Source organism: Pezoporus flaviventris, unplaced genomic scaffold (genome assembly GCF_033815535.1).
Source record: "Pezoporus flaviventris isolate CSIRO_AGI_PZ_B2104156 unplaced genomic scaffold, CSIRO_AGI_Pfla_v1 ptg000007l, whole genome shotgun sequence".
In the NCBI taxonomy this organism is placed as follows: domain Eukaryota; kingdom Metazoa; phylum Chordata; class Aves; order Psittaciformes; family Psittacidae; genus Pezoporus; species Pezoporus flaviventris.
Genome location: NW_026892555.1, coordinates 34,929,870 through 34,950,792, shown reverse-complemented (window position 1 = coordinate 34,950,792; position 20,923 = coordinate 34,929,870). Strand labels below are relative to the sequence as shown.

Sequence of the window (20,923 nt, the reverse complement as noted above, 5' to 3'; positions counted from 1 at the left end):
ACCCCCGAGACCCGCTCCCGAGGCGCCGGCCGTGCTCCCCGTGGAGAGCCCTGGAAGACCAACGGGCGGTGGTAGCACGCCGGTGATCCGGCCCCGAATCCCGTACCGCAGCGTGCTCCGGCAGCCGCGGGCCGCGCAGCAGCAGGCGCGGCTCTGTCCCTGCCTCGCCTCGGGGCCCTCCGGGGAGCGGGACCGGAGAGGAGCGGGCCAGGGCCGGCGCCGGCCGCGAGTCCCCGCCTGACCCCGCGGCAGGCGTCGCTCGCCGCTGACCGGGGAGGCGCTGGTCGGCGGGGCCCGGCTGCGACACCCACAGCGACACCGACCCCCTCACACACCGGCAGCGGCCCCGCCTGCGCTGCGGGTGGGGCGAGGGGAGCCTCGGAGAGCGGGAGCCGCCAGCACCGGGGCTGCGGCGGGAGGAGCGCGGCTGACGCGGCAGAGCGAGGGCAGGGGAGGCAGGAGGAAGAGGCCCGACGGACGAACGGGCGGCGGGACGTACGGACAGGCACCCCTCGGGCAGGCCCGGCCCGGCCCGGCCGGCGGGAGGGAGGTGGGCAGGTACGCGGGGCCCGGCGACGCAGGTGCCGTCGGCCGCTCGCAGACGGCAGGCGGTAAAGGGGGCGCCCGGGGCCACGGAGGGTACCCTCTCCCGGCGGCAGGGCGGGACGGGACACGGGCCCGTTTGGCTCCCTTGTGCCCCCGATTGCTTCTGTGGAGTGCGGTCAGCGTGGTGCTCCCTAGCCCTCTGCGGGGGCGAACGGACACCCGGGCAGGGATCGGGACTGCTCACGCAGAACACTGATCATGTAGGGGGACGGCTCCAGTTGCAGGGATCCGGTCCCGGACTGGGGGCAGAGTGCTCACAGATGGATAAACAAACACGGAGAAACTTGAGCTTTTCTCCTCAGCTGGTAGAGACTTAGATACTCTATTTTTTATGCAAAGAAGTTGCAAAGTCATTCCGCATTTCGTATTCTCCTCTTTTTTTTTCCCTATCCCTCCCTTCTCCAGCGGTGTTACTTGCTCCTGCTAGTACTCTCGCCTTGGTGTTTTTCTGCATTACTCTGTGTGTGTGGTTATATGTACTACGCTTCATTTTTGCACGGCTGGCTGGGTGTGGGAGGGTTTGATTTCTGGGCTGCAGCTACAGACACCACCAAACTCCAGTTAACACTGCTTAATTCCGTATGGACAGTAACGCTCAGCTGGAAGCAGGCGGTTAAGAGGTAAGGGATGGCGTGGCATTGAACTCAGAGCAGATGAAGGTGCCCTTTTGCAGAGAGCCCCTTCCCCATGCCCTAGAAGGATGGGGATACTCTGGTTCCCTTTGCTTTGTATTTCGCAGAGAAAAAGCAGTTAAGACAGTTCAGGTCTGCAGTCTCTCTAGTTGTGTCTGTGCCAGAGGCAAGAGCTGGAACTGCCTCTTTACCTCTTTAGACGTCTTCAATGAGAGAAGGTTGGAGGCAGGGAGAAAATGAACATTTTCTCCTCCCATGCAGAAGGAGTTGCAAAGTACCGGTGCTTTGTGCACAGAGCTTCTGCAGGGAGTTAACACATTAGGCAGAAATTCTTTACTGTGATGGTGGTGAGACACTGGCACAGGTTGTCCAGAGAAGCTGTGGCTGCCCCATTGCTGGCAGTGTTCAAGGCCAGGCTGGATGGTACTTAGACCTACCTGCTCTAGTGGAAGGTGTCCCTGGATGAGCTTTAGGGTCCCTTCCAACACAAAACATTCTATGATCCTGTGATTCTGTGAAGGTAAAAACCTGTCACAGACTTGGAGGATTTGCATTAGGGGAGAACTAGTGGAGCTTGACAGGGTATCCCAAAACACCCACCTGCCTGACTTTGTATTTGCAGGATGTCTTTGGCTTAGTTCTTTCATGAGCGTTGGTCATTGCCCCTTGGCTTCCCCTTACTGAGACTTACGTGCTCCTGTAGAGCTGGATTTGGTTTGTTATTGATTTTTTTTTTTTGTCTGAATAGTGCCAGGCTCTTCCCCTTAATTTTGGGGAGTGTATGAAGAGCAGGAATATGCATGAGTTAGCTGCAAAAAGCAGCCTGTGATCTCTCTATTTGTAGTAAGTGCTACTGCTTCTTTGTTACATGCTCTTAGTGTTGAAATAGCATTGACATTTATAATGGACACTCAAATGCTGACATCCCTTGCATTTAATTTCTTTCATGCTAATCTAATAAATTCAATATGTATTGTTATCTTAAAAGAGGATTAAACATTTCCTGAGGGGAGGGTGAGTTACGCAAACTGGTGTATACATGGGCTGCATCTCAAGTGCTGCGAGACCTGGAATTCACGGGTTATGTTGTTCCGAGGGTATCTTCATTTGATAATCAGAAACTGATAGGAGTTGTTGCTTTTTTTTTACTATTGCTGCCTGCATTTTCATCCTCTAAGAACAGGTATCTTTCTAAGAAGCATGACAAAGCTGCTTATCCAAGACTTACTGAGCAGAGGCCTTCAGAGGACCTATGGGGAACGTAAGTTGGGTGGGTCCCGGCCCACTCTGCTTACGAAATAATGTATTGCAAGGAGCAAGTAGTTCAAGTTTTAAGATGTGGGCACTTTAAAACTACTACTCTGTTAATTTTTTTGACTTGTTTAAAGTGAATCCACAAGTAGGTGGATAATTTGACTGTAATGGCATGTGTTTAAAATAGTGATTGCTGGGTTTTAATATGCAGAATTGTTTCAGCCTAGCTAGCTGGAATAGCTGCAAGCCTCTGAAGCTGACTTGACCCAGCAACAAGATATTTAAATAGGGTATGCTGAGAGACAAAAATAAAGTATATAAAATAAAATGCATAGGTATTAGCAAATAAAAACAGATGCAAAGCAACTCTTGTCTCCTCTGGGATCTAGGATTTATGATGGAAATAATCTGTCATTTTATAATGCTATGCGTGCTAATTGCAGGTTCACGTTAATCATCAGTGTGTAAGAGGGTATGTCAAATCCTATTTTCCATCCCATCCATACAAGATAAGCTCCTAATAAGCTGTGATCCTTCAGCCACATCCACACATGAGCTCTCTCCTGAGTTATCCTGCCTATATCCCACGTAATTTTCCAGATGGTTTCAGTTTTATGATTTGCATGCAAGGACTAGGGCAGTTTTGTCCCATGGCTGCAGGCCATTTTATACAAAAATGCCCTTCATTTCTGCGTGTAAATTGAGATCAGCCTATACATATTTGTACTTGTAAATGAATATTTGGTTTTGGCTCTCTAATTTGTCACTTGGAAAAATGCTATTTTTAAGGAGTGGGTATTTTCCCAAAGAAAGGTCAATATTGATTGGTTTTGTGACTTCATTTCTGGTCATTCCTAAATCATCGAAGACTTACATTGCTGTGAATTAGTTTTTACTGTAGACCAAAGGAATAGAAACTAGAGAAAGTAATCTATGTATTTATATAAACTGAGCTGTAGTAAAGCAATATGTTGTTTTTACTTCAAGTTAGCACTTGGAGTGTTTATATTGAAGGATTTATTTTGTTCCAGTTTGAGTAGTATGCATATGTTAAAATAACCTGCAAAGCAAACACACTTTCCAAAGTAGAGCTGAAGGCCTTCAACATACTGTGAGAACATTCTAATATGTGTTAATCAAGTTCTTGCTTGAATTCCTGACTCTAAAGCAAAATTAATTCCCTCCCCCCAGGTCTTCCAAACCACCTAACACAGTCTCTGCCTGGCTCTGGAAGTGTCTTAAACACACTGGATCTCCCTCTTTAAGCAGAAAGTTCTTAAGCGCCTTATCTAGAGCTGCTGCAGTCGAGGATCAAAGCCCTTAGGAGATGGAGAAACTAGGGCACCTGGCAAGCATGCTGTAAACACACACGGCTGTGTCTCCAGATGCAGCTGTATAGGATTTGATTTTGAAACACTGCCAGGAGAGGAGCCAGTGTTCACTTTCCTGGAGAGCTGGTGGTGGTGGGGCTTGTCTATAGACTGTGTTCTAGTAGTTGAAACCTGGGCTGCTGGTCCCTGTGCCCAAGGGGTTAAAGCCCAGATCTGCCCCCACCTCTGCAGCTGTTGCATAGGCTGAAGTAAGTAACTGGGAAGACATGCTTTTCCCCTTGGGTTTACCCTGGGCCATCTCATGGAGGATGCAGCAGGTTGCCTGAAGCTGACATGAAGAAGCACCAGAACCTGACTCTTGCATGAGTTTGTGTGCTCCCCTGGGAGGAGGGCTGGGATCTAGTGCTTGGTGCTGCTGCTGAGAGTGCTACCAAAGGTGAGAATTCCCATGTTTTGAGAGAGGAGCAACATTTGGCTGGCTGCTCCAGGAGAAAACTGTGCCCAAGAGAAGAATGGGCTCTGAAATCTGGAGTAGGTGGTAACAGCTGTTGGTAGTCCTGGCTTAGGAGTTCAAGCTCTGAAAGTGAAGTGGGGCAGAATATCCAGTGTTTCCTACCAGAAAGCCCCATTTCCAGTGCAGGAATCTCCATCCTTAGCACCTCTCACAATGTATTTGTGTGGCAGCAGGTGCCAGCCTGGGAGCTTTGTGTCATGCAAGGTTTTTAGGTGGTGGTGTAACCGATCCGTACCCCACATCTGGATGTTAGTGACCTGGCCTGTAACTCCATTCCCTCACCCACATCTGTGTTGAGAGTCTGCCTCCCTAGCCTTTAGGGAAGGAAGAAATAAGGTTGTATCTTCACGTGATCTTTGCACTTGGTCTCTCAGACATCCTCTAGGCATCATCTGACTAGAAGGAGCTTCCTTATTCCCTCATATTTGAAATGCTTTGCAACTACAGTGTTTCTTTGTTTTAGGGCAGGAAAGCACCTGGTTGGAGGGCGGAATGTGGACAGGCAAGATTGGAATCTAAATTTATTTCAAAACTCCTTTATTCAAAAAGATATCACATCTTATTTCTTGGCAGTCTTGTTTAAACTCTGGGGGTGACTGGCAAGCTGCTCATGCTGAGTTCCTTGCCAAGTACTATTGCAAAACACTGCCACTGCAGAAGTTGTGTAACTTTACAGACCGTTATGTTTCTCTTGGAGTAAACCAAAGGGGCATCAAGTTCTGCTCCTTTGCCCCTGCTGAAAAGCAAGACTGACATGTTTCCATTTGCTTATGAGGCACCAGCATGCTGCTTTCCTGATGCCACCTCTTCCAGTTGCTGCAGCCAATTTTCCTGCAACGGGACTTCATCTCTTGTTCACTGCTGTGAAAAAACTGAGGAAACAGAACTATATAAAAGTTTTTATTGTATTGTTAACTGCAAAATACTTTGGAACAGACACCAGACCAAGGAATGCTTTTCCTCTCATTCTGGACTCAATGTTGCTAGTGTGGCAGGTGCATCAGAATAGATTTGCAGTGTCTCATGGAGTTATACTTCATATTTGAGTCCTTAATGAACATCTCTGGAATTGAAATCACTCCCAAGCATTTCTATTTGTCAGTATAATACAGGATGCTAAATCTGATACCTAAATATATGCAAACTGTGTGCCAATTTTTGAGATCTTGTAACTTTGCTGTTAAAATAAGGCACTGGTTGGAAACAGTTCTAATTTTTCAGAAACTGTCTTGATAGCTATGTCAGGGCTTTGCATCATTAATCTTTGCTCAAATCAATATTTTAATGAGAAATTGTAAGTATTTAGAAGACTTGTGAAGATTATTGTACTGTGATGTTGCATATAACATTGCATTACAGTGACGTTTCTGGATTCAGCTAGGGTAAGATATGTAAGTGCCGCTTAGGGCTAAACATCTTAAATCATGCGGTTATTCTGGTTAGAAGGAACCGTGAGAGGTATCAAGTGTGACCTGCTTGAAACAGGGTTAACCCTGAGTTCAGACAGGGTTTGCTCAGGGCTTTTGTCTAACTGGGTTTTGAGCACCTCCAAAGGCTGAGGCTCTGCAGTACCCCTAGGCAACCTGCCCTGATGGTCAGTTATCCTATAGTGATTCCTCTTCTTGTGCAGTGTCTCAGAGGCGCTGGGAAGTTCATGTTAGGTGCTCCTGAAGTCTTCTCAAGGCTAAGCGAGTCCAGTTGCCTCTGGCTCATCTGCTAGAGCATGTGCTGCAGCCCTTGACCATCTGTTCTGTGGCCTCTGCTGTGCCCTGTTTAGTTCCTGCTCAGTGCAGGAATGTTGGACATCTGTATTTACTGGAAATGTACTCAGTGTGCAGGATTGACAGAATGTGTATTTAGATTATGATAGTTTAGGTTTAGACTTCTTGGCATCTTAGTGTTAGGTATTTATGAACTGGGATCACTATCAAGCCCTAAAATACGTTTCATCTTAAGTTTAGTAAATAAGTAAGGACTGAGCATGCAGAAAATGAATAGTTTTACTTAAATTTGGTGGAATTTCCAGTTTATGGTACGTGTTTTGGTTTAATGTTGGGAAGAGCATGGAAGAGGAATAGGAGGTAATTAAAGAAAAAACTTTTTGTACTGCCTTTGGATGGGATTTAACCATACCTTGCAAAAGCAAGATGCATTAAGTCTACGAGTTTGGAATGCTACCAAAACCCACAAAACAGAGAAAGCTTAGAACAGTCAGAAATAAAAGCTACCTGGCAAAAGTACCCAGACTGTCAAATGCCTGAAGACAAATGCATCAAAGAACTTCCTCCTTGCTGCAGTAGTAATGGTGCATCTTGACTATATTACAGAAATAAATAATATAAAAAGGCTGTGTTTTCATAAAAGGTAAGTAAAATAGCACATAGCGTTAAAAAGTATAGAGATGTTTTATGAGCGGTAAGAAGTGAGACAGAAGGGGGTTATCTAGAGTCAGAGTAGATGCCGACAGTCTAGAATCCAATGTGCCTCCTCTTTTTTTTTTTTTCTCCCCGAAATACCAGGCCTTGCTGTTTCATTTAAGTAATGAATCTAACGGTGTTCATGTAATCTAGTACTCACAGTAAATATCTTGTAAATAACTAATTTGGGTTGATCAGTTGTTCTTACAAGGGGTTCTGGATTTTCAGACTAGTACGGAAATAGTCAAGCAGCATTTTAATACTAAACCATCTGAATTTCACCCTCCCAAATGAGCCCTTGGTAAAAGAATAGCAGAGTATGGCTACTGTACTCCGAAATTGTCAGTTGCCTTAGTGTGAGGTGTTTGTATCAAGGACAAACTGTGCTGTTTCAAATGAGGTTTTACATCTTGTGTATGTGTCTACACACATTATATGTAACTCTGATGGCATATGCTAGATAGATTGGTTTAACTTCACTTTTCTTCAGAATTTTTTGGAGGTTGGCTGGCTCTTCGGTCTCTTTTCATGTTAACAAATACGTTATGTGGTGGATGAATAGGATTCTTTATAGAATTATCTAAAACCAGGCACTGATTTATATGAAAACAAAGGGGTTCTTTAGAGCTGAGTTCAAGCTGGAATTGCCATGAATCCTAGAATTATTCTACATTTAAAAGAGAGAACAGTGATGCACTTGTACTTGGGCTTTGAACAGCACAGAACTGTTGACCAGAGGCTCGGTGACCGCTGAGCAAATCTGTTTAGGTTCATTTGCCAAAGTTTCCAATCGTACTTTTCTCTCCTTATACAGATTATGACAGGCAAAGCTAAAAAGATGCTGTAAGTTGCCCTGATCAGTTTGTCTGGAGGTATTCAAATTGTTCTGCAGTGTGTGATCAAAAGATTTATAAAACCTCGAGTGCTCTGTAAGCAATCTGAACACATACTTCTCTAGTTTGGTTTGGGGTGTGTGGGTTATAGTGCATAGCAGCTAAACAATACCTCACTTGTTTATAAAAAGCCTTGGGAAGAAAGGGTGAGAAAGAAGAAAATATTTACAGTAGTTTTCTACCCAATTAAAACCAGAAGGCAGACTGACAAGGAAAGAGTTCATCTACCGTCCAAGACGGTAAGTAAGTTCTGCTGCTTGGATGTTAATTGACACATCCAAGGCAATGTAAATTTAGCCTAGACGCTTGACTTGACCTCACTAATTCAGACAAACTTCAAATTCATGATGTATTTGCTTTTGGTCATAACATCTGGGTGTTTAAGCACACTTTATGTGAATTGGCAGAGGCTATTAGAAATTTATAAACTGCCATAAAATGTTAGACTTGTGGAGTACTTCACCAGAATGTGTAAATAAAGCCTGTCTTGACAGCATAGTAACGCAAGCTGGCTAGGATCCTCAGATAAAATAACTCGTTAGGTTTGATGCCCTTAGCTGTTCTCCCATTGATTAATTACCTGGGAACAGAACCAGAACTCTGTAGCTTCTCTCATGTGTTAAGAGATATCCAGAATTTCTGTGCAAACATTTTAATTGTATTTGTTGGTATTAGTTGAGATTGTTTATCGGTTTCTTCTTCTCATGTTTCATGTGTGTTCGTTTATAAAGAATTAAAATAGAGCTGGAAAGAGGAATCTCACAACACTGACAGAAATGAAACTGTAAACTTGTCAATATGTGCAAAAATCAGTTTGCTGTTTTACATAGGAGCATCACTTGAAGTGACCTGAAAGAAATTTTACCATCAACCACCCAGTCAGAACCCAGATAACTATTCAGGGAACCATGCTGGATGCATGGTGTGCACAGAGTAAGAAACAACCAAAGGAAACCAAAGGTGCCAGATACTTAAGAAGCTACAGAGCAGTGCCTCATAAAGAACACATGATGGCCTTGCAGCTCAGAATCTAAACAGGCATGCACACACAGATGTGCACAGTTTGACCCTTCTTTAGGAGAAGAAAGTGGCATCATGGAATTAAATTATGTTGTTAAGAAATTAGGAACGGGCAGTGAGAAACTGGGATGTTTTTTTGTCTTGGTTGTTGCTCTGTGACTCAGCAGCTGGGAAAGATTGATGGCTTGGGTGCTTGGTCCTTTGTTTTGGTTCCACTATTTTTATTTATATGAGTCAGGAAGTCCCTAGACAGGTCCTCATTTAAAGAAAAGGAAGAAAAGACAGATTACTATCAATTTATTTTAAAGCAAATGCAATTGTTAAATGAAAACATTGTGATGGTTTGTTTCAGTTTATTCACAAACCTACCAATGACATCCATATGTCACATCAGATGTCAGTTAAAATGGTCAATATGCTGTCTCAAAAGAGTCAGTGCTTGGTATCTAGACACTTAATACTGTCACTCCAATCATGCTCGCTGCTGCAAAGTATTTACATCTATCTTAAAGAGTTGAGACAAGCAGTGTTCTGGTCTGCTGTAGCTGTGACCCATCCTGCTTGCTCTCTGCCGTATGGATGCCACCGTCAGTCCCTGGATTACTCAGGTTTGGCTTAAGGTGAGTCTGTGTGACTGAACAGTTGAGTTGAGGAGCCTGCTTTTGAAGGACATCCCTCACCACATTTGAGTTCACTTTGCCTAGTGATATTGGGGAACATGAGCTGGATTCTTTTCAGATTAAGTCAGAGTGGAAGACATTCTGCAGGAGCGCTTTTAACACCTACTGACCAGGAATGGGTGTCTGGTGCACAGTACCAGGTTAGAGCTGTTTGAAGCAAAACACACAAACCGGGCTGCACCAACATGTGCAGTAGTATGGATGCCGCATCCTCAAAATCACTTGCTTTCCCCTCTGTGCTCATTTTAAGCTCATTAGGATTGGTCTATCCGTAACTGACTGAAGAGGCAATTCCCTTCTTTTTGTAGTAGTCTTCCAATGTAACAGCTACCCTCTAAGAATTACCCCCGTACTACAGCTAGCTTGTCCATCCCACCTCCCCATAAGTCACATCTTCTATACTACTTTGCATTCTTATTACTGTTCCTGGGTACCTCTCTAGTGGGACTGCATCTTTCACAGGTGTTCATACAAGACACAGTAAAGAAAAGAATAGAAGAAGAAATTTTTGTTAAACGGATTATACTCCAGCTTTGCCCACCAACACTTTTTCTTTAAATCTTATATCTCATAGCAGCGTTTGTCTTTCTTACAACAGCATGCTATTTGTCTCTTACAACCCGTTGTAGTCTGCTGCTTTCTTGTCTGCTGCTTTGTTTCCACCTTGTACTTCTGTCTTTGATGTTTCCTGTCTGCGGGCAGTATCTTGTACGTAACCTGCTACATTTCACTCCATCCTTCCAGGTCACTACTCTGTCCTGGCAATGATATATTTAACCTTTGTTTCTCACATCTTGAACTAATACTTATTCTTCCTGCATCTGTAGTCTGATTGTTAGAATACCTCAAGGCGGTTTCAAAGCCTTACTAAAGAAAAGATGTGACATCTTGACTTCTCTCCTACCTATCTGAAAGGCCTGTCAAAGGAAGTTAGTGATGAGATTTAACAAATCTCTTTTGGCTGCTAGTTAGGTTATGTTCCAGGTGCTAATTACTTTGTTCAGGATTGTTTTCCCCAGGAGTCTGAAGTTAAACTGACTTACCGGGTCACTCATTTTGTTTACTTGCTTGGGTTTTTTCCATCGTGCACATGTGCACACGCTTTCATTCACATTCTTCCTCTCTGCCTCTCTTCCCCCTGAGTTCTTACCTGTCATGGCTATTATTTATGCTACTTACTGCTTTAATCTGACACTCTTAGTGAAGACTGATGTCCCAAACATGATAGCCTTCTGGATGTCATCTCTCATCAGTTTCTCTGTATTGACTAGGACAGCAAGGTTTTTTCTTGCTCTTAAGCTATAAACTTATTGCTAATAAGGATTTTTTTGTTGTTGCTAGTAATTTTTTTTTAATTTGCATTCTATCTTAACCATGCGGATTCTCATACCTATGTATTTATGCAGGCTTGATACTTATTGCCAGCAGTTTGACCATGTTCTCACATTCTGTGTCTGTCCTGACAAATAAATCTCGTGCTACAGCTTCTGCTGTTTGTTTTTACAAGGCACAAGGACAGATTATCCTGCTGTGTTGTTTCCTGGAGAAACTCCTGCTGCTTTCCTATCCTATCTCTCTGTAGTGTCTCTTGTGAGGTTTCCTTTCTACCTGAGCATGTTCACATTTGTCTTCATTACATTTATGAATTCCCTCTCCTCCCATTTCATGAGGTTTAACCAACTTGTCTTTTGAACTGGTCGCTTTCCATTTATTTGTCTAGAAACAAATCTAAAGGGTCTGCTGCCTTCTGTTACTTAAATTAATTTGCTAAAAATTAATTTGCTAATTTCAAAATACAATTTTTATTATTTATAATTTTCAAATTAATTAAATTTTGCTAATATTGAAATAAGCGAGAGTCTAAACAACAACAGAGCTTCGTGTCAATTTGTGAGCCTTTGTTCTTTATACCATGTGGCTATCAAGATACCGCATGTTGTTTGTTAGATTCCCATTTCAGGCTTTTCCGGTGTATTTCCAAGTTGCTAGCAGTTTGATATGTAGATTTGAGATACTAACCAAACAACCCTGGTTGCCTTTGTCATTTAAACTGATTATCCCTGTTAGTGCAATGGCTTGTTCTTGCAATGCTCCAGGCTCTAACTGTCTACGGCACGTTGTCTGTCACAATGCACATGCCGTAGTGGGAAACATCAATTTGGAAAATAAAGGCCTTCAGATTTACAGAGCTGCAGAGTAGTTTGGGTTGGAAAGGACCTTAAAGATCATCTAGTCTGACACTGGCTCCATGTCTGATCTGCAACCTGAGCCTGTCCATGGTGGGTCTGGACTTCGTTCCACAAGCTGCCAAGACTTGTACAAAGGTCAGATGCTGAATGCAGACTCTTCCAACCATGGATTTATTTCTGCCAGTTGTTACAGAGGCAAAAATTGTTCCTGACCAGGGTCTTTAAGAGCTAGGAATAGAAGGATTTTGAAACTTTAAAGGATTACTGTGTGGTCAATTGAGCACGGTAAGAGGGGTGTGTGCAATAATACCTATCTCTATATATATGTATATTTACATTGTTATCTTAGTCATTAGCAGCCACTAGGCACTTGAAGCTGCATCAAGTCCACACTACACTAGTTGTCTTGTACAAAATTAATAAAGATAACCTCTTTTCCAAAGAACACTACACTGAGGTTTATTCCTGTCTGGTGAGGTATGACAAGTCACAGCTATAGTGTGAAAAGGATCCAGAACAGAGTGGGTGACAGTGGCATTTGAGTGTGGGGAGAGCAGGAAGAGAGCTTGTGAGCAAAGAGCTGCACCTCATGGTGGCTGAAACCCTGTGGGTTTCCTCCCATGAGGCCGGGTTACAGAGAACAGGGAAGTGGAGAGACAGGATGTAACATGGTAGACACACAATATCCTTCTAAATAAAAATTATGATGCAATAAAAAAATAGGAAGATATTTTTCTTTGTTGCCTACTGCCTGTTATTACTCTTTCCAGTGTGCTTAATTGCCTCCAAGCTTCTGTCTGTGCTGATGGAGGAGGTGCCCAAAATAAATCACTATTTAGGGTTTAATATAATAATTAAGCAAGGCTTTGCTGGTTTGTCCTGATCACAAAATGCTTTTTAAGGCTTCTGTCTCCTTTTCTCCCATTTGCACGAACATCTCCATCCCAGTAAGACTTCCTATGATTCTAATAATTTATTTGCAGCCCTACCTATCCTGTACCTAATCGGAGACTGGCTTTAGCAAACTAATTCACTGAGCATATTGATGCGTGCACCTAGATACTCCTTGGGAGCTCTGATCTCACTGGGCTTGGTGAGTGGTCTTCCAAACATTTGCATGTAATGTGGGGGTTCTGCTGTTGCTCTGTGCAGACCAGCATTCAGTGTATTTTCTGACTTGATAGATGCTTCTGAATCAATCAATGGAGGCAGATGAGTGAAGGATGAAAATATCTGTAATTATCCCAACTTTATTTTAATGGAGGTACATGGTGAGGGTCCCGTGGCTGGAGATTTGTTGGAGGGGGTCCAGAGAAGGACCACAAAAAATAGTCAGAGGGATGAAGCACCTCTCTTATGAGGAAAGGCTGAGAGAGTTTGGGTTGTTCAGCATGGAGAAGAGAAGGCTCTGGGGAGACCTTACAGCAGCTTCCAGTGCCTAAAGGAGGCTGTAAGAAAGATGGGGAGAGACTTCTCAGCAGGGCCTGTTGTGACAAGATGAGGGGCAATGGTTTTAAACTGAAAGAGGGGAGATTCAGAATGGACATGAGGAAAAAATTCTTTACAATGAGAGTGGTAAAACACTAGCACAGGTTGCCCAGAGAAGTGGTGATGTGCCATCCCTGGAGACTTTCAAGGCCAGGCTGGATATGGTTCTGGGCAACCTGATGTGGTTGAAGATGGCTCTGCTCATTGCAGGGGGGTTGGACTTAGGTGAGCTTGAAGGTCCCTTCCAACCCAAATTATTCTATGATCCTATGATCTGCCTGCCACCCCAGGCTCCCAGGGGAGGTGACTGCACCAGCAGCGCAGGCGTTCCCTGTGGTTCCCAGTCATGCTAACGGCTGTGTGCGGGTAGGCATAAATGGGTGGCAAACAAAGGAAAAAAAGAGCAGCGTAGGCCTGGGAGAACCACAGTTACATAAAGGTGAACAATGAAGCATTATTTCTGAAGTGGGTATTTTGAAGGGCTGTTACCACAACCCCTGTTATATAAATGAACAGCACATTTGAATCGGAAGCAATTTGGTGTAGAAGCCTGTGAGTGATTCATCCCAAACCTGAGGAGAAACAGAGCCTGTGCAGCACGGGGGGATTTTTGAGCTCTTGCACGGCCTCTTCTTCAGACTGAATGAAAATTTTCATCAGTTATTCCAAGGGTGGAAGATAGTAGCACCCTCCGCCAACACCACTCCTATTAGCATCCGTTAGTGTGGTGCATATTCCAGTCTGGGTATCCTCACCTCCGCTGGAATTGCATCCAAACAGATACTGATAATTAGTAATTTCCTGATCATTGTACAGATCCTGCACAGCTCCCATATGCAGTAAATGCAGTAACAGTGTATTTATTGAGCGCTTCATTTCATGAGATGTATATCTTGAGTTCTCATGGCTTTACAAAATTCTTTATCTTCTTTCTACAGCAGAGTTTTTTCTTAATACAAAGATTTATAAAAATGTTTAATGAATCGGGTTGACACAAAGATTGCCATGTGATGAGAAAACTTCGGCATTTTGGTCTTTTGTGTTCTGATGCAAGCTTAAGATTGTGCTGTCATCTACAAAAATTACTTCAATTTGTACAGCATTGTTGGAGAAAACTATAGTTGGAATAAGATTTATTCTTGTTCTCATGCCTTAGAGAAACAGAGTAGCTTGGATTTTCATATGAAGCATTTGACTAATTTGAACAAAGACTGCAATAAAATACCATGTTTTTTAAATAATCTGGTTCTTATTGTCCCTTCAAATGGTGGTAGGTACATCAAAGCTAAATGTCAATAGATACAATTTTGTGATAATTTCTCCTACTTATATTCATGTTCCATGCTGTAACATTGTCGTGGTTTAAACCCAGCCAGACAGCTAGTTCACTCACTCCCCCCCCTTCTTTTCCTCCCCCCCTACTCCCAGAGGGACGGAGAGGAGAATCGAAAAGAATGCAACTCCCACGGGTTGAGATAAGAACAGTTTAGTAACTAAGGTATAACACAGATCACTACTGCTACCACCAATAATAATAATGATGAAGGAGGTAACAAGGGAAGAGAATACAACACCTCAGCACCAGCCAACTGATAACTCGCCCCCCCCAGCCTGACCAAGCACCGACCGATACCTCCTCCAACCCTGCAGTCTCCCAGCCCTTCCGGGTAACTCCCAGTTACCTCCTGGGCATGACGTGCTGTGGTATGGAATACCTCTTTGGTCAGTTTGGGTCAGGTGTCCTGTCTCTGCTTCCTCCCGGCTTCCCCTCCTCCCTGGCAGAGCATGAGGCTCACAAAGTCCTTGGCCAAACCAAAACATCGCTATCAGCTCTGTTCCCAGGCCGAAAGTCAAAACACAGCACTGCACCAGCTACCAAGAAGGAGAAAAATGACTGCTACTGCTGAACCCAGGACAAACATACAGTATCTTTCCTTGTTCCCTGTGGTCCTTAACCCCCAATAGCATAATAGCTAACATCAAAAAACTGCTGACCTGAAAGATTAAATACTGCCATGTTCGTTCTTAAGACTGCATAATGGAACACTGGTCTTGAGTTAATATAGAGATTAGATGGATTTATTTAATTGTTGTTTATGTGTCTTATTCAGGTTTACAATATTTTATTAACTGGCTTCTGCTAGATTGCCGTATTACAAAAAATTATGTATTACTGATATATCTCTATATTGTTGAAACCCACTTAATAGTTCAGACCCACATAAACACTTAAAGCACTGACCCACAGCTCTCAGGACTGAAAATGAAAGTATTTGTGCTTGGAGAACAAAAAGAAAACAGGCTCTGTAGCTGGTAGATGGAAATAAGTCTTCTCTATAGAACAGCAGTAGGTTGGGCATCTGGCAAACATGAGGAAACAGCTAGATAAGTAAACAAAGTAAGGACAGGAAATAGAAGACAATATTTTGCTTAAATCTCTGTCATTTTTTGATCATGAGATAAAGCTGCTTGCTTTGGTAGAGTGTTTTTTCAATTGTTGCTACCTATCTTCTTCTCCGAGTTGGTGTGTAACAGTGCTCTGGTGGGATGCATGCGTCTTTTGACATAAACAGTTTGTAACAAATATTAAGATGACCAAACACTAGTTTATTCTGTAGATTTTAGGCAGCCTTTAAAATGCTGATGTTTTGGAAGAAGGCTGTGATCCTTTTGTGAGGGGACACACACTCACCCCAAACTAACACCATTGTTTAGTTTCATTTAAATAGAATACCAGTATATAGCTTGAAAATGCAAATATGGTGCTTGTGTTCTTGCTCATCTCTACAATTTGAGGAAGAACTCTCAGTGTTCTGGGTAAACCTCACCTACCTAACACTGTGTGCCAGAGCACTTGTTTACCAAAGCATGTTTGTTCACCCAAGCCTGTATTTGCAATTCTAGTAGAACGTGCTGTAGCTGGGATTCAGGAGGCTGAATTAAGAAACATCCATACAGAATTACTACTTGGAGAACTTTTTTCTTTTATACTCAGCTTAGCTTTGGTATAGCTTCCTGCACAAACTGCTCAGGTCTCCTGCAAACTCAGATACTTGACCTGTTTTATAGAACTGTATTTATAAACTGAATTCCAAAGAGTCTTTGTGAAGAGCAAAATGCAGGTCTTACAGTACTGTCAGTACTTACAGTACTTACACTTTATGAGCTGTACTGGATAACTTCAGCTTCACTATGTTTAACAGTGCAGTAATTTATAACTGTGTTGTATGCATGCCTGCTGAAACTAGTCCCAGAATGTGTTAGCATATACCAATAAACTGTGTATTTGATGTGTCAAGCACATATGTTGCTATAAATCTATAAGACAGACAGCTATCTTTGTCCTTTCATTATATATGTATTCACCCTTAACTTGGTGGTTAAGTCAAGTCCAATGAACTTATTTTTCCTTATGTTCTTGGAACCCATGTAAATCTTCCATGCTTCCATGGAAGCAGGTGGAGGTGGCTTGAGGCAGTATGTACACTGTTCATCTCTAAGATAACTTAAAACTATGGTAAACTAAGCTATTGGGAGCTTAGCATTCATGCTATTATTCTGCTCCTGGTAGTTGAACTAGTTTGTAGAGAATTAGTTTATGGAGATTTTGCTTGGGTTCCTGCTCCAGACTGCATGCTTGCACTGAGTTAGGGTAGGTGTAAGGCAAAATAAAGAGATCTGGGCAATGAGTACTGGTGTATGTCCATGTGCCCTCAGTTAGTGGTGCTTATCCCACCAACATGGCTGTAGCTGGATGACATCTCCAGGTGGAACCCTGCCAGCTACTGCTTGGATAAGTGAAGAGGGTGCAAACATCAGGGATTGGGCCAGAAGTGAGCTTTGTTGGACAATTCATGTGCACTTCGCCATTAACTTCAAATGCCTTGCAAAAGTAATTTTCAGAAACTAATATTACATTGCTTTGTAACAAAAGACATTGTTCAATTTGCTCTAACTGAGAAAAAAACCTACTCCAAAATGATTGATACAGCAATAATAATACATTTCGATGTATGCATGAGGGAAATAAAGACCTTGAGGAGGATGAAGTGAGAGAAATAGAGATGCATGTATTGAAAATGCAGATGTGATAATCACTGTCTGATACTGCTTTTTTATCTTGAAATTCTACTGTGCATTTATGCAGTTTCTTCCAAAAATTGCTTGCCTATTTCAAATTACCCAGGAGGTAGTAGTTAGTTACAACATAGTGTTGTGCAAAAAGAATTAATTTTCCTAAATACATTTATAAAAATATACAGAGGCCTCAACTAATCAAAAATGTAAACAAAGAGAACTCTTAAAGGAAAAAAGGGTAACTAACTCATGGCCTTACATGTCTTCATGTTTTCAGTTTGTTTTCCAACTTTTAAAAGCCCATATAATGCTTGTGGTAGTAAATTGGTTTGCCTGTATGTGTGTTCTCTAATATTTATGTATTTGGTTAAAATGTGAAACTGGTTATGGTATGGAATACATTGGTATCAAGCTGATGAGGAATGTCTGTGCTATGTCTAAGGTAATACATACAGCTTTGCTACTGGAATGAATCATTGGGGTTTCCTTCACACCACCACTCAGCCCATTATGCTCCATTTGCTACCTCCAGATCTTCATGAGCACCAAGTACTTGCACGTAATGAGGTGGTGGCCAGGTCCACCGTTTGTCCGTAGGTATTGCTTGAAACAGGTTCCTTCTCATTGCAAAACACTGTATATGATATAACCAAACATGAAGTATATGAAGTACAGCGAGAAATCCCTGCCTCCGAAGACAGGAGCTCAGATATAGCAATCCCCGCATCTCAGGAAAGAAAACCCTTTGAAGAAGAGTAAAATGAAGTTGTGGCAGTGTTCAAGACCAGGATGGACAGGGTTTTAAGCAACCTGGTCTAGTGGAAGGAGTCCCTGTCCATGACAAGGGGCTGGAACTGAATGATCTTTAAGGTCCCTTCCAACCCAAACCATGCTACGATTCTATGAAAATCAGGGATGTGAAACTGGCCTTTGTGAGGGGAAAGGGGGGGCATTCCTGGGCAAAGTCTTTGATACTGTGTAAGGAATGAGGGCTGTGCTTGGACCAAGATGGGATCTGTAAAACCTGCCATAAATCTAATGTTCTCCAGATATTTCTCTTCTGCCTGGCGGTGGTACCAGGACAGAAGCTAACTGTTTGCATTTGTTTTGGAGCTCCGGATACTCAGCAGACAAGTAAGAGTCACTGTTAAGGCCAGACTGTAGGTGTTAAGAAGTTCCACATAGGTCTGCTGAAGGTTCAGACTGCAGATACTGTTTCTGGGAAGGACCAGGTATATGTGCTGTAAGCACTGACCAATGTAAATGTCAACATACTTAAGACAAAGGTGCCATCAAACTCAGTGGGACTTTCCCATGTAATTGAGAGTATTTTATTTGCTACTTACTACAGTTACTCTTGCCCAGAGAAATGCTCAGCTAGCTGTTGGCTTCATCATCCCAGCGTGTAAATGCACAGCTGAATAAACTGAAAGCTTACTGTATTTTTTAACAAAAACCATAATTGCTCTGAAGAACACTGGCAGGGAATCTTTGTTCCAAGATACACAGCAACATACTTGTCATACATGTTACTCTAGGTAGGGATAAACTCACCTTTTTCATCATTTAGCTTTATCTCTTTTTCCTTAATTCCTTGTGACACTGCTGCTTTTGGCACAGTGCTTCCTTGTGTGCTATTGTTCATCTTTAGTATATGCTTCAATTGATTTAAACCAGTTTTCTTCTTAGCTTCTGTGAAGAATTTCTTTGATGTGGTGCTGCTGTCATTCTTCTGGTTCATGTTATTCATACTCTGTGATGTTTGTGAAATTATGCCATTACAGTTTTCCTATAGCTTTTCATTATTTTGGCCTGTGGTGTTTGCTATGCTAAATATGAGTCCATGTAGTGTTGTTGTAGATCCTGGTTTTGATCTTCACCAGCCTCTGCGCTCCAAGACATTCTTCTTGTAATACATGGGTTGTCTTCTTTGTGTCTGGAGCGCTGGAAAACTGTCCGTTCACTGTGAATGTTGTTCAGGGTTGGGAAGCCTCATTTTACTTGCTAAATTCTTATGATTTGTCAAGAGATTATACTGAATCTTTCAGTCATACTTGTTTAGGTGGCTTGTAGTAGTTTTGGGTGGGTTGGTTGGTTTTTTTAGGAGAGGAGGTTTAAGTATATGTTTGCAAGGAATTGGTCTTTTAAGTATTCATTTCATTCCTTCAAATTGAAAGACTGTAATCTGGAGACATTTTGTAGTTGATGTAGCATACAAAAAGAAGTACAGAAAAAAAAACATTTCCCCTGTGCAGCTCATATAATACTGAACCATTATTCAGACTTCTCTAATTAGCACAGGCACACAACTATGAAAATGAGTTAAATGAAAGCTATTAATATGCATATGTGCATGAAGTGTTACAAAACCAGTTTTGGTAAAGAACGGTTACCTGGTGACACTTGCACGTGCACTGTGAGGTGTAAATCTTGTCCAGCTAGCATTTCTTCCACAGTTTTAACCCTCAGGCTTCCAGCTAGATCACTTTCCCACTGAGGAGTGTTTTCTCTTATTTGATTTTGTCCTCGGTAGCCCATGCTTTAAGGTAACCTCATGCATCTATGGAGTTTACCAGAAGACTGTTTTCTCCAGTACATGACTCTTGGGTGTCATGCTTTGCTGCACTGAATGCCTGGTCCCAGCTGGCCCATTCCCAAGCCTCTTCAAAGTCCTGTTCATAAGCAGGCAGTGGGGTATGAACATAGATTAATTAGACTCCAGAAATGAGGCTGGGAAGCGGTGTAAAAGTAATAGATAGAAAAAGGGTGGGTGAGTATCTGTCTTCATACATTTTATGGGGTCTTTGTGACTGCTAGAATCCTGGATATTAGACAGTATTTGCCCTAAGTTGTGGATGCATCTTTGTGAGGCCCCATCCATTGCAGCCTGAGGCTTTCCAGAGGGTGATGTTTTCAGACTGCTCAGTGCTGTGTAGGTAGATACAACCTGCCTGGAGCTGGGTTCTTTGATTAAAACAATTGGCACATGCAAAGTTAACTACAATGGCCATCAGTTGTTTCCCAATTGAAGTCTTAAGTTTAGGGGTTTATAGGCTAAATTCTAACAATAATTACTTTAAAAGATCACTTCCTATCTATTGCAGTGTCACGTTAATGTCTTTTGGAGGACTTTAAACTGACATGCATGTGGTTTAACTGCAGTTTCTGGTATGTGAGATACTGTCACAGAAGAGTTAGTTGTTGATTCTAAACACTGTCTCATCCTAGTGTCCAAACATGATGACTCTATTGATGGTCTCCTATGGGGTGAGGAGGTTGTGTTGTCCCTGATTGTGAGGAGTAGGACAGAATAAGCTTGGTAGGCCGAGGTAGTCTTTGAATATGCAGGAACTGAAATGGAAAGCTGTGGTGGTGTGGTGTTTGAAGCTGGTAGTGAGGTAATGATTTTGAGGTGTTGCTCAATTGACCTACAGTGTTTTAGCAGTAACTAAAAATATTGGACTACGCTTGTCAAGTGGTTTGGGTTGTGCTTGTTGTGTGAATACTTGAATATATTCTGAAGTATCACAGAATATACATACAGAACTGTGTTCACCAGCAAGGCCCCTGGCTATGTTTAAGCAAAGTGGTTTGCATTCCTGCTTGTCCTTGTCTTGCAATGTACTTTATGCTGTGTTTTTGCCTGTATAGGTCTCTTGCTATTGTAAAATTAGACTCATGATCTTTGATCAGGGACAAAGTTTTCATAGTAATTTAAGGACATTTCCAGTAAAACCAGAATCTAATTGTTTGGATTGTTGCTACCTGCTTATACTAGACTTGGAGAAACATGTTAAAGGTACCATGCATTTCTGTGATGTC

General features: G+C 42.5%; 1 protein-coding gene across 1 annotated transcript in view; it reads left to right on the top strand.

The window, feature by feature from the left end:
* The first annotated feature begins 316 nt into the window (after window positions 1–316).
* Window positions 317–20,923, top strand: part of SGK3 (serum/glucocorticoid regulated kinase family member 3) — a 59,947-nt gene continuing 39,340 nt past the window's right edge. The window contains exon 1 of the mRNA XM_061448353.1: window positions 317–558. The gene's annotated coding sequence lies outside the window, so the exon portion shown is untranslated. The remainder of the gene's footprint in view (window positions 559–20,923) is intronic.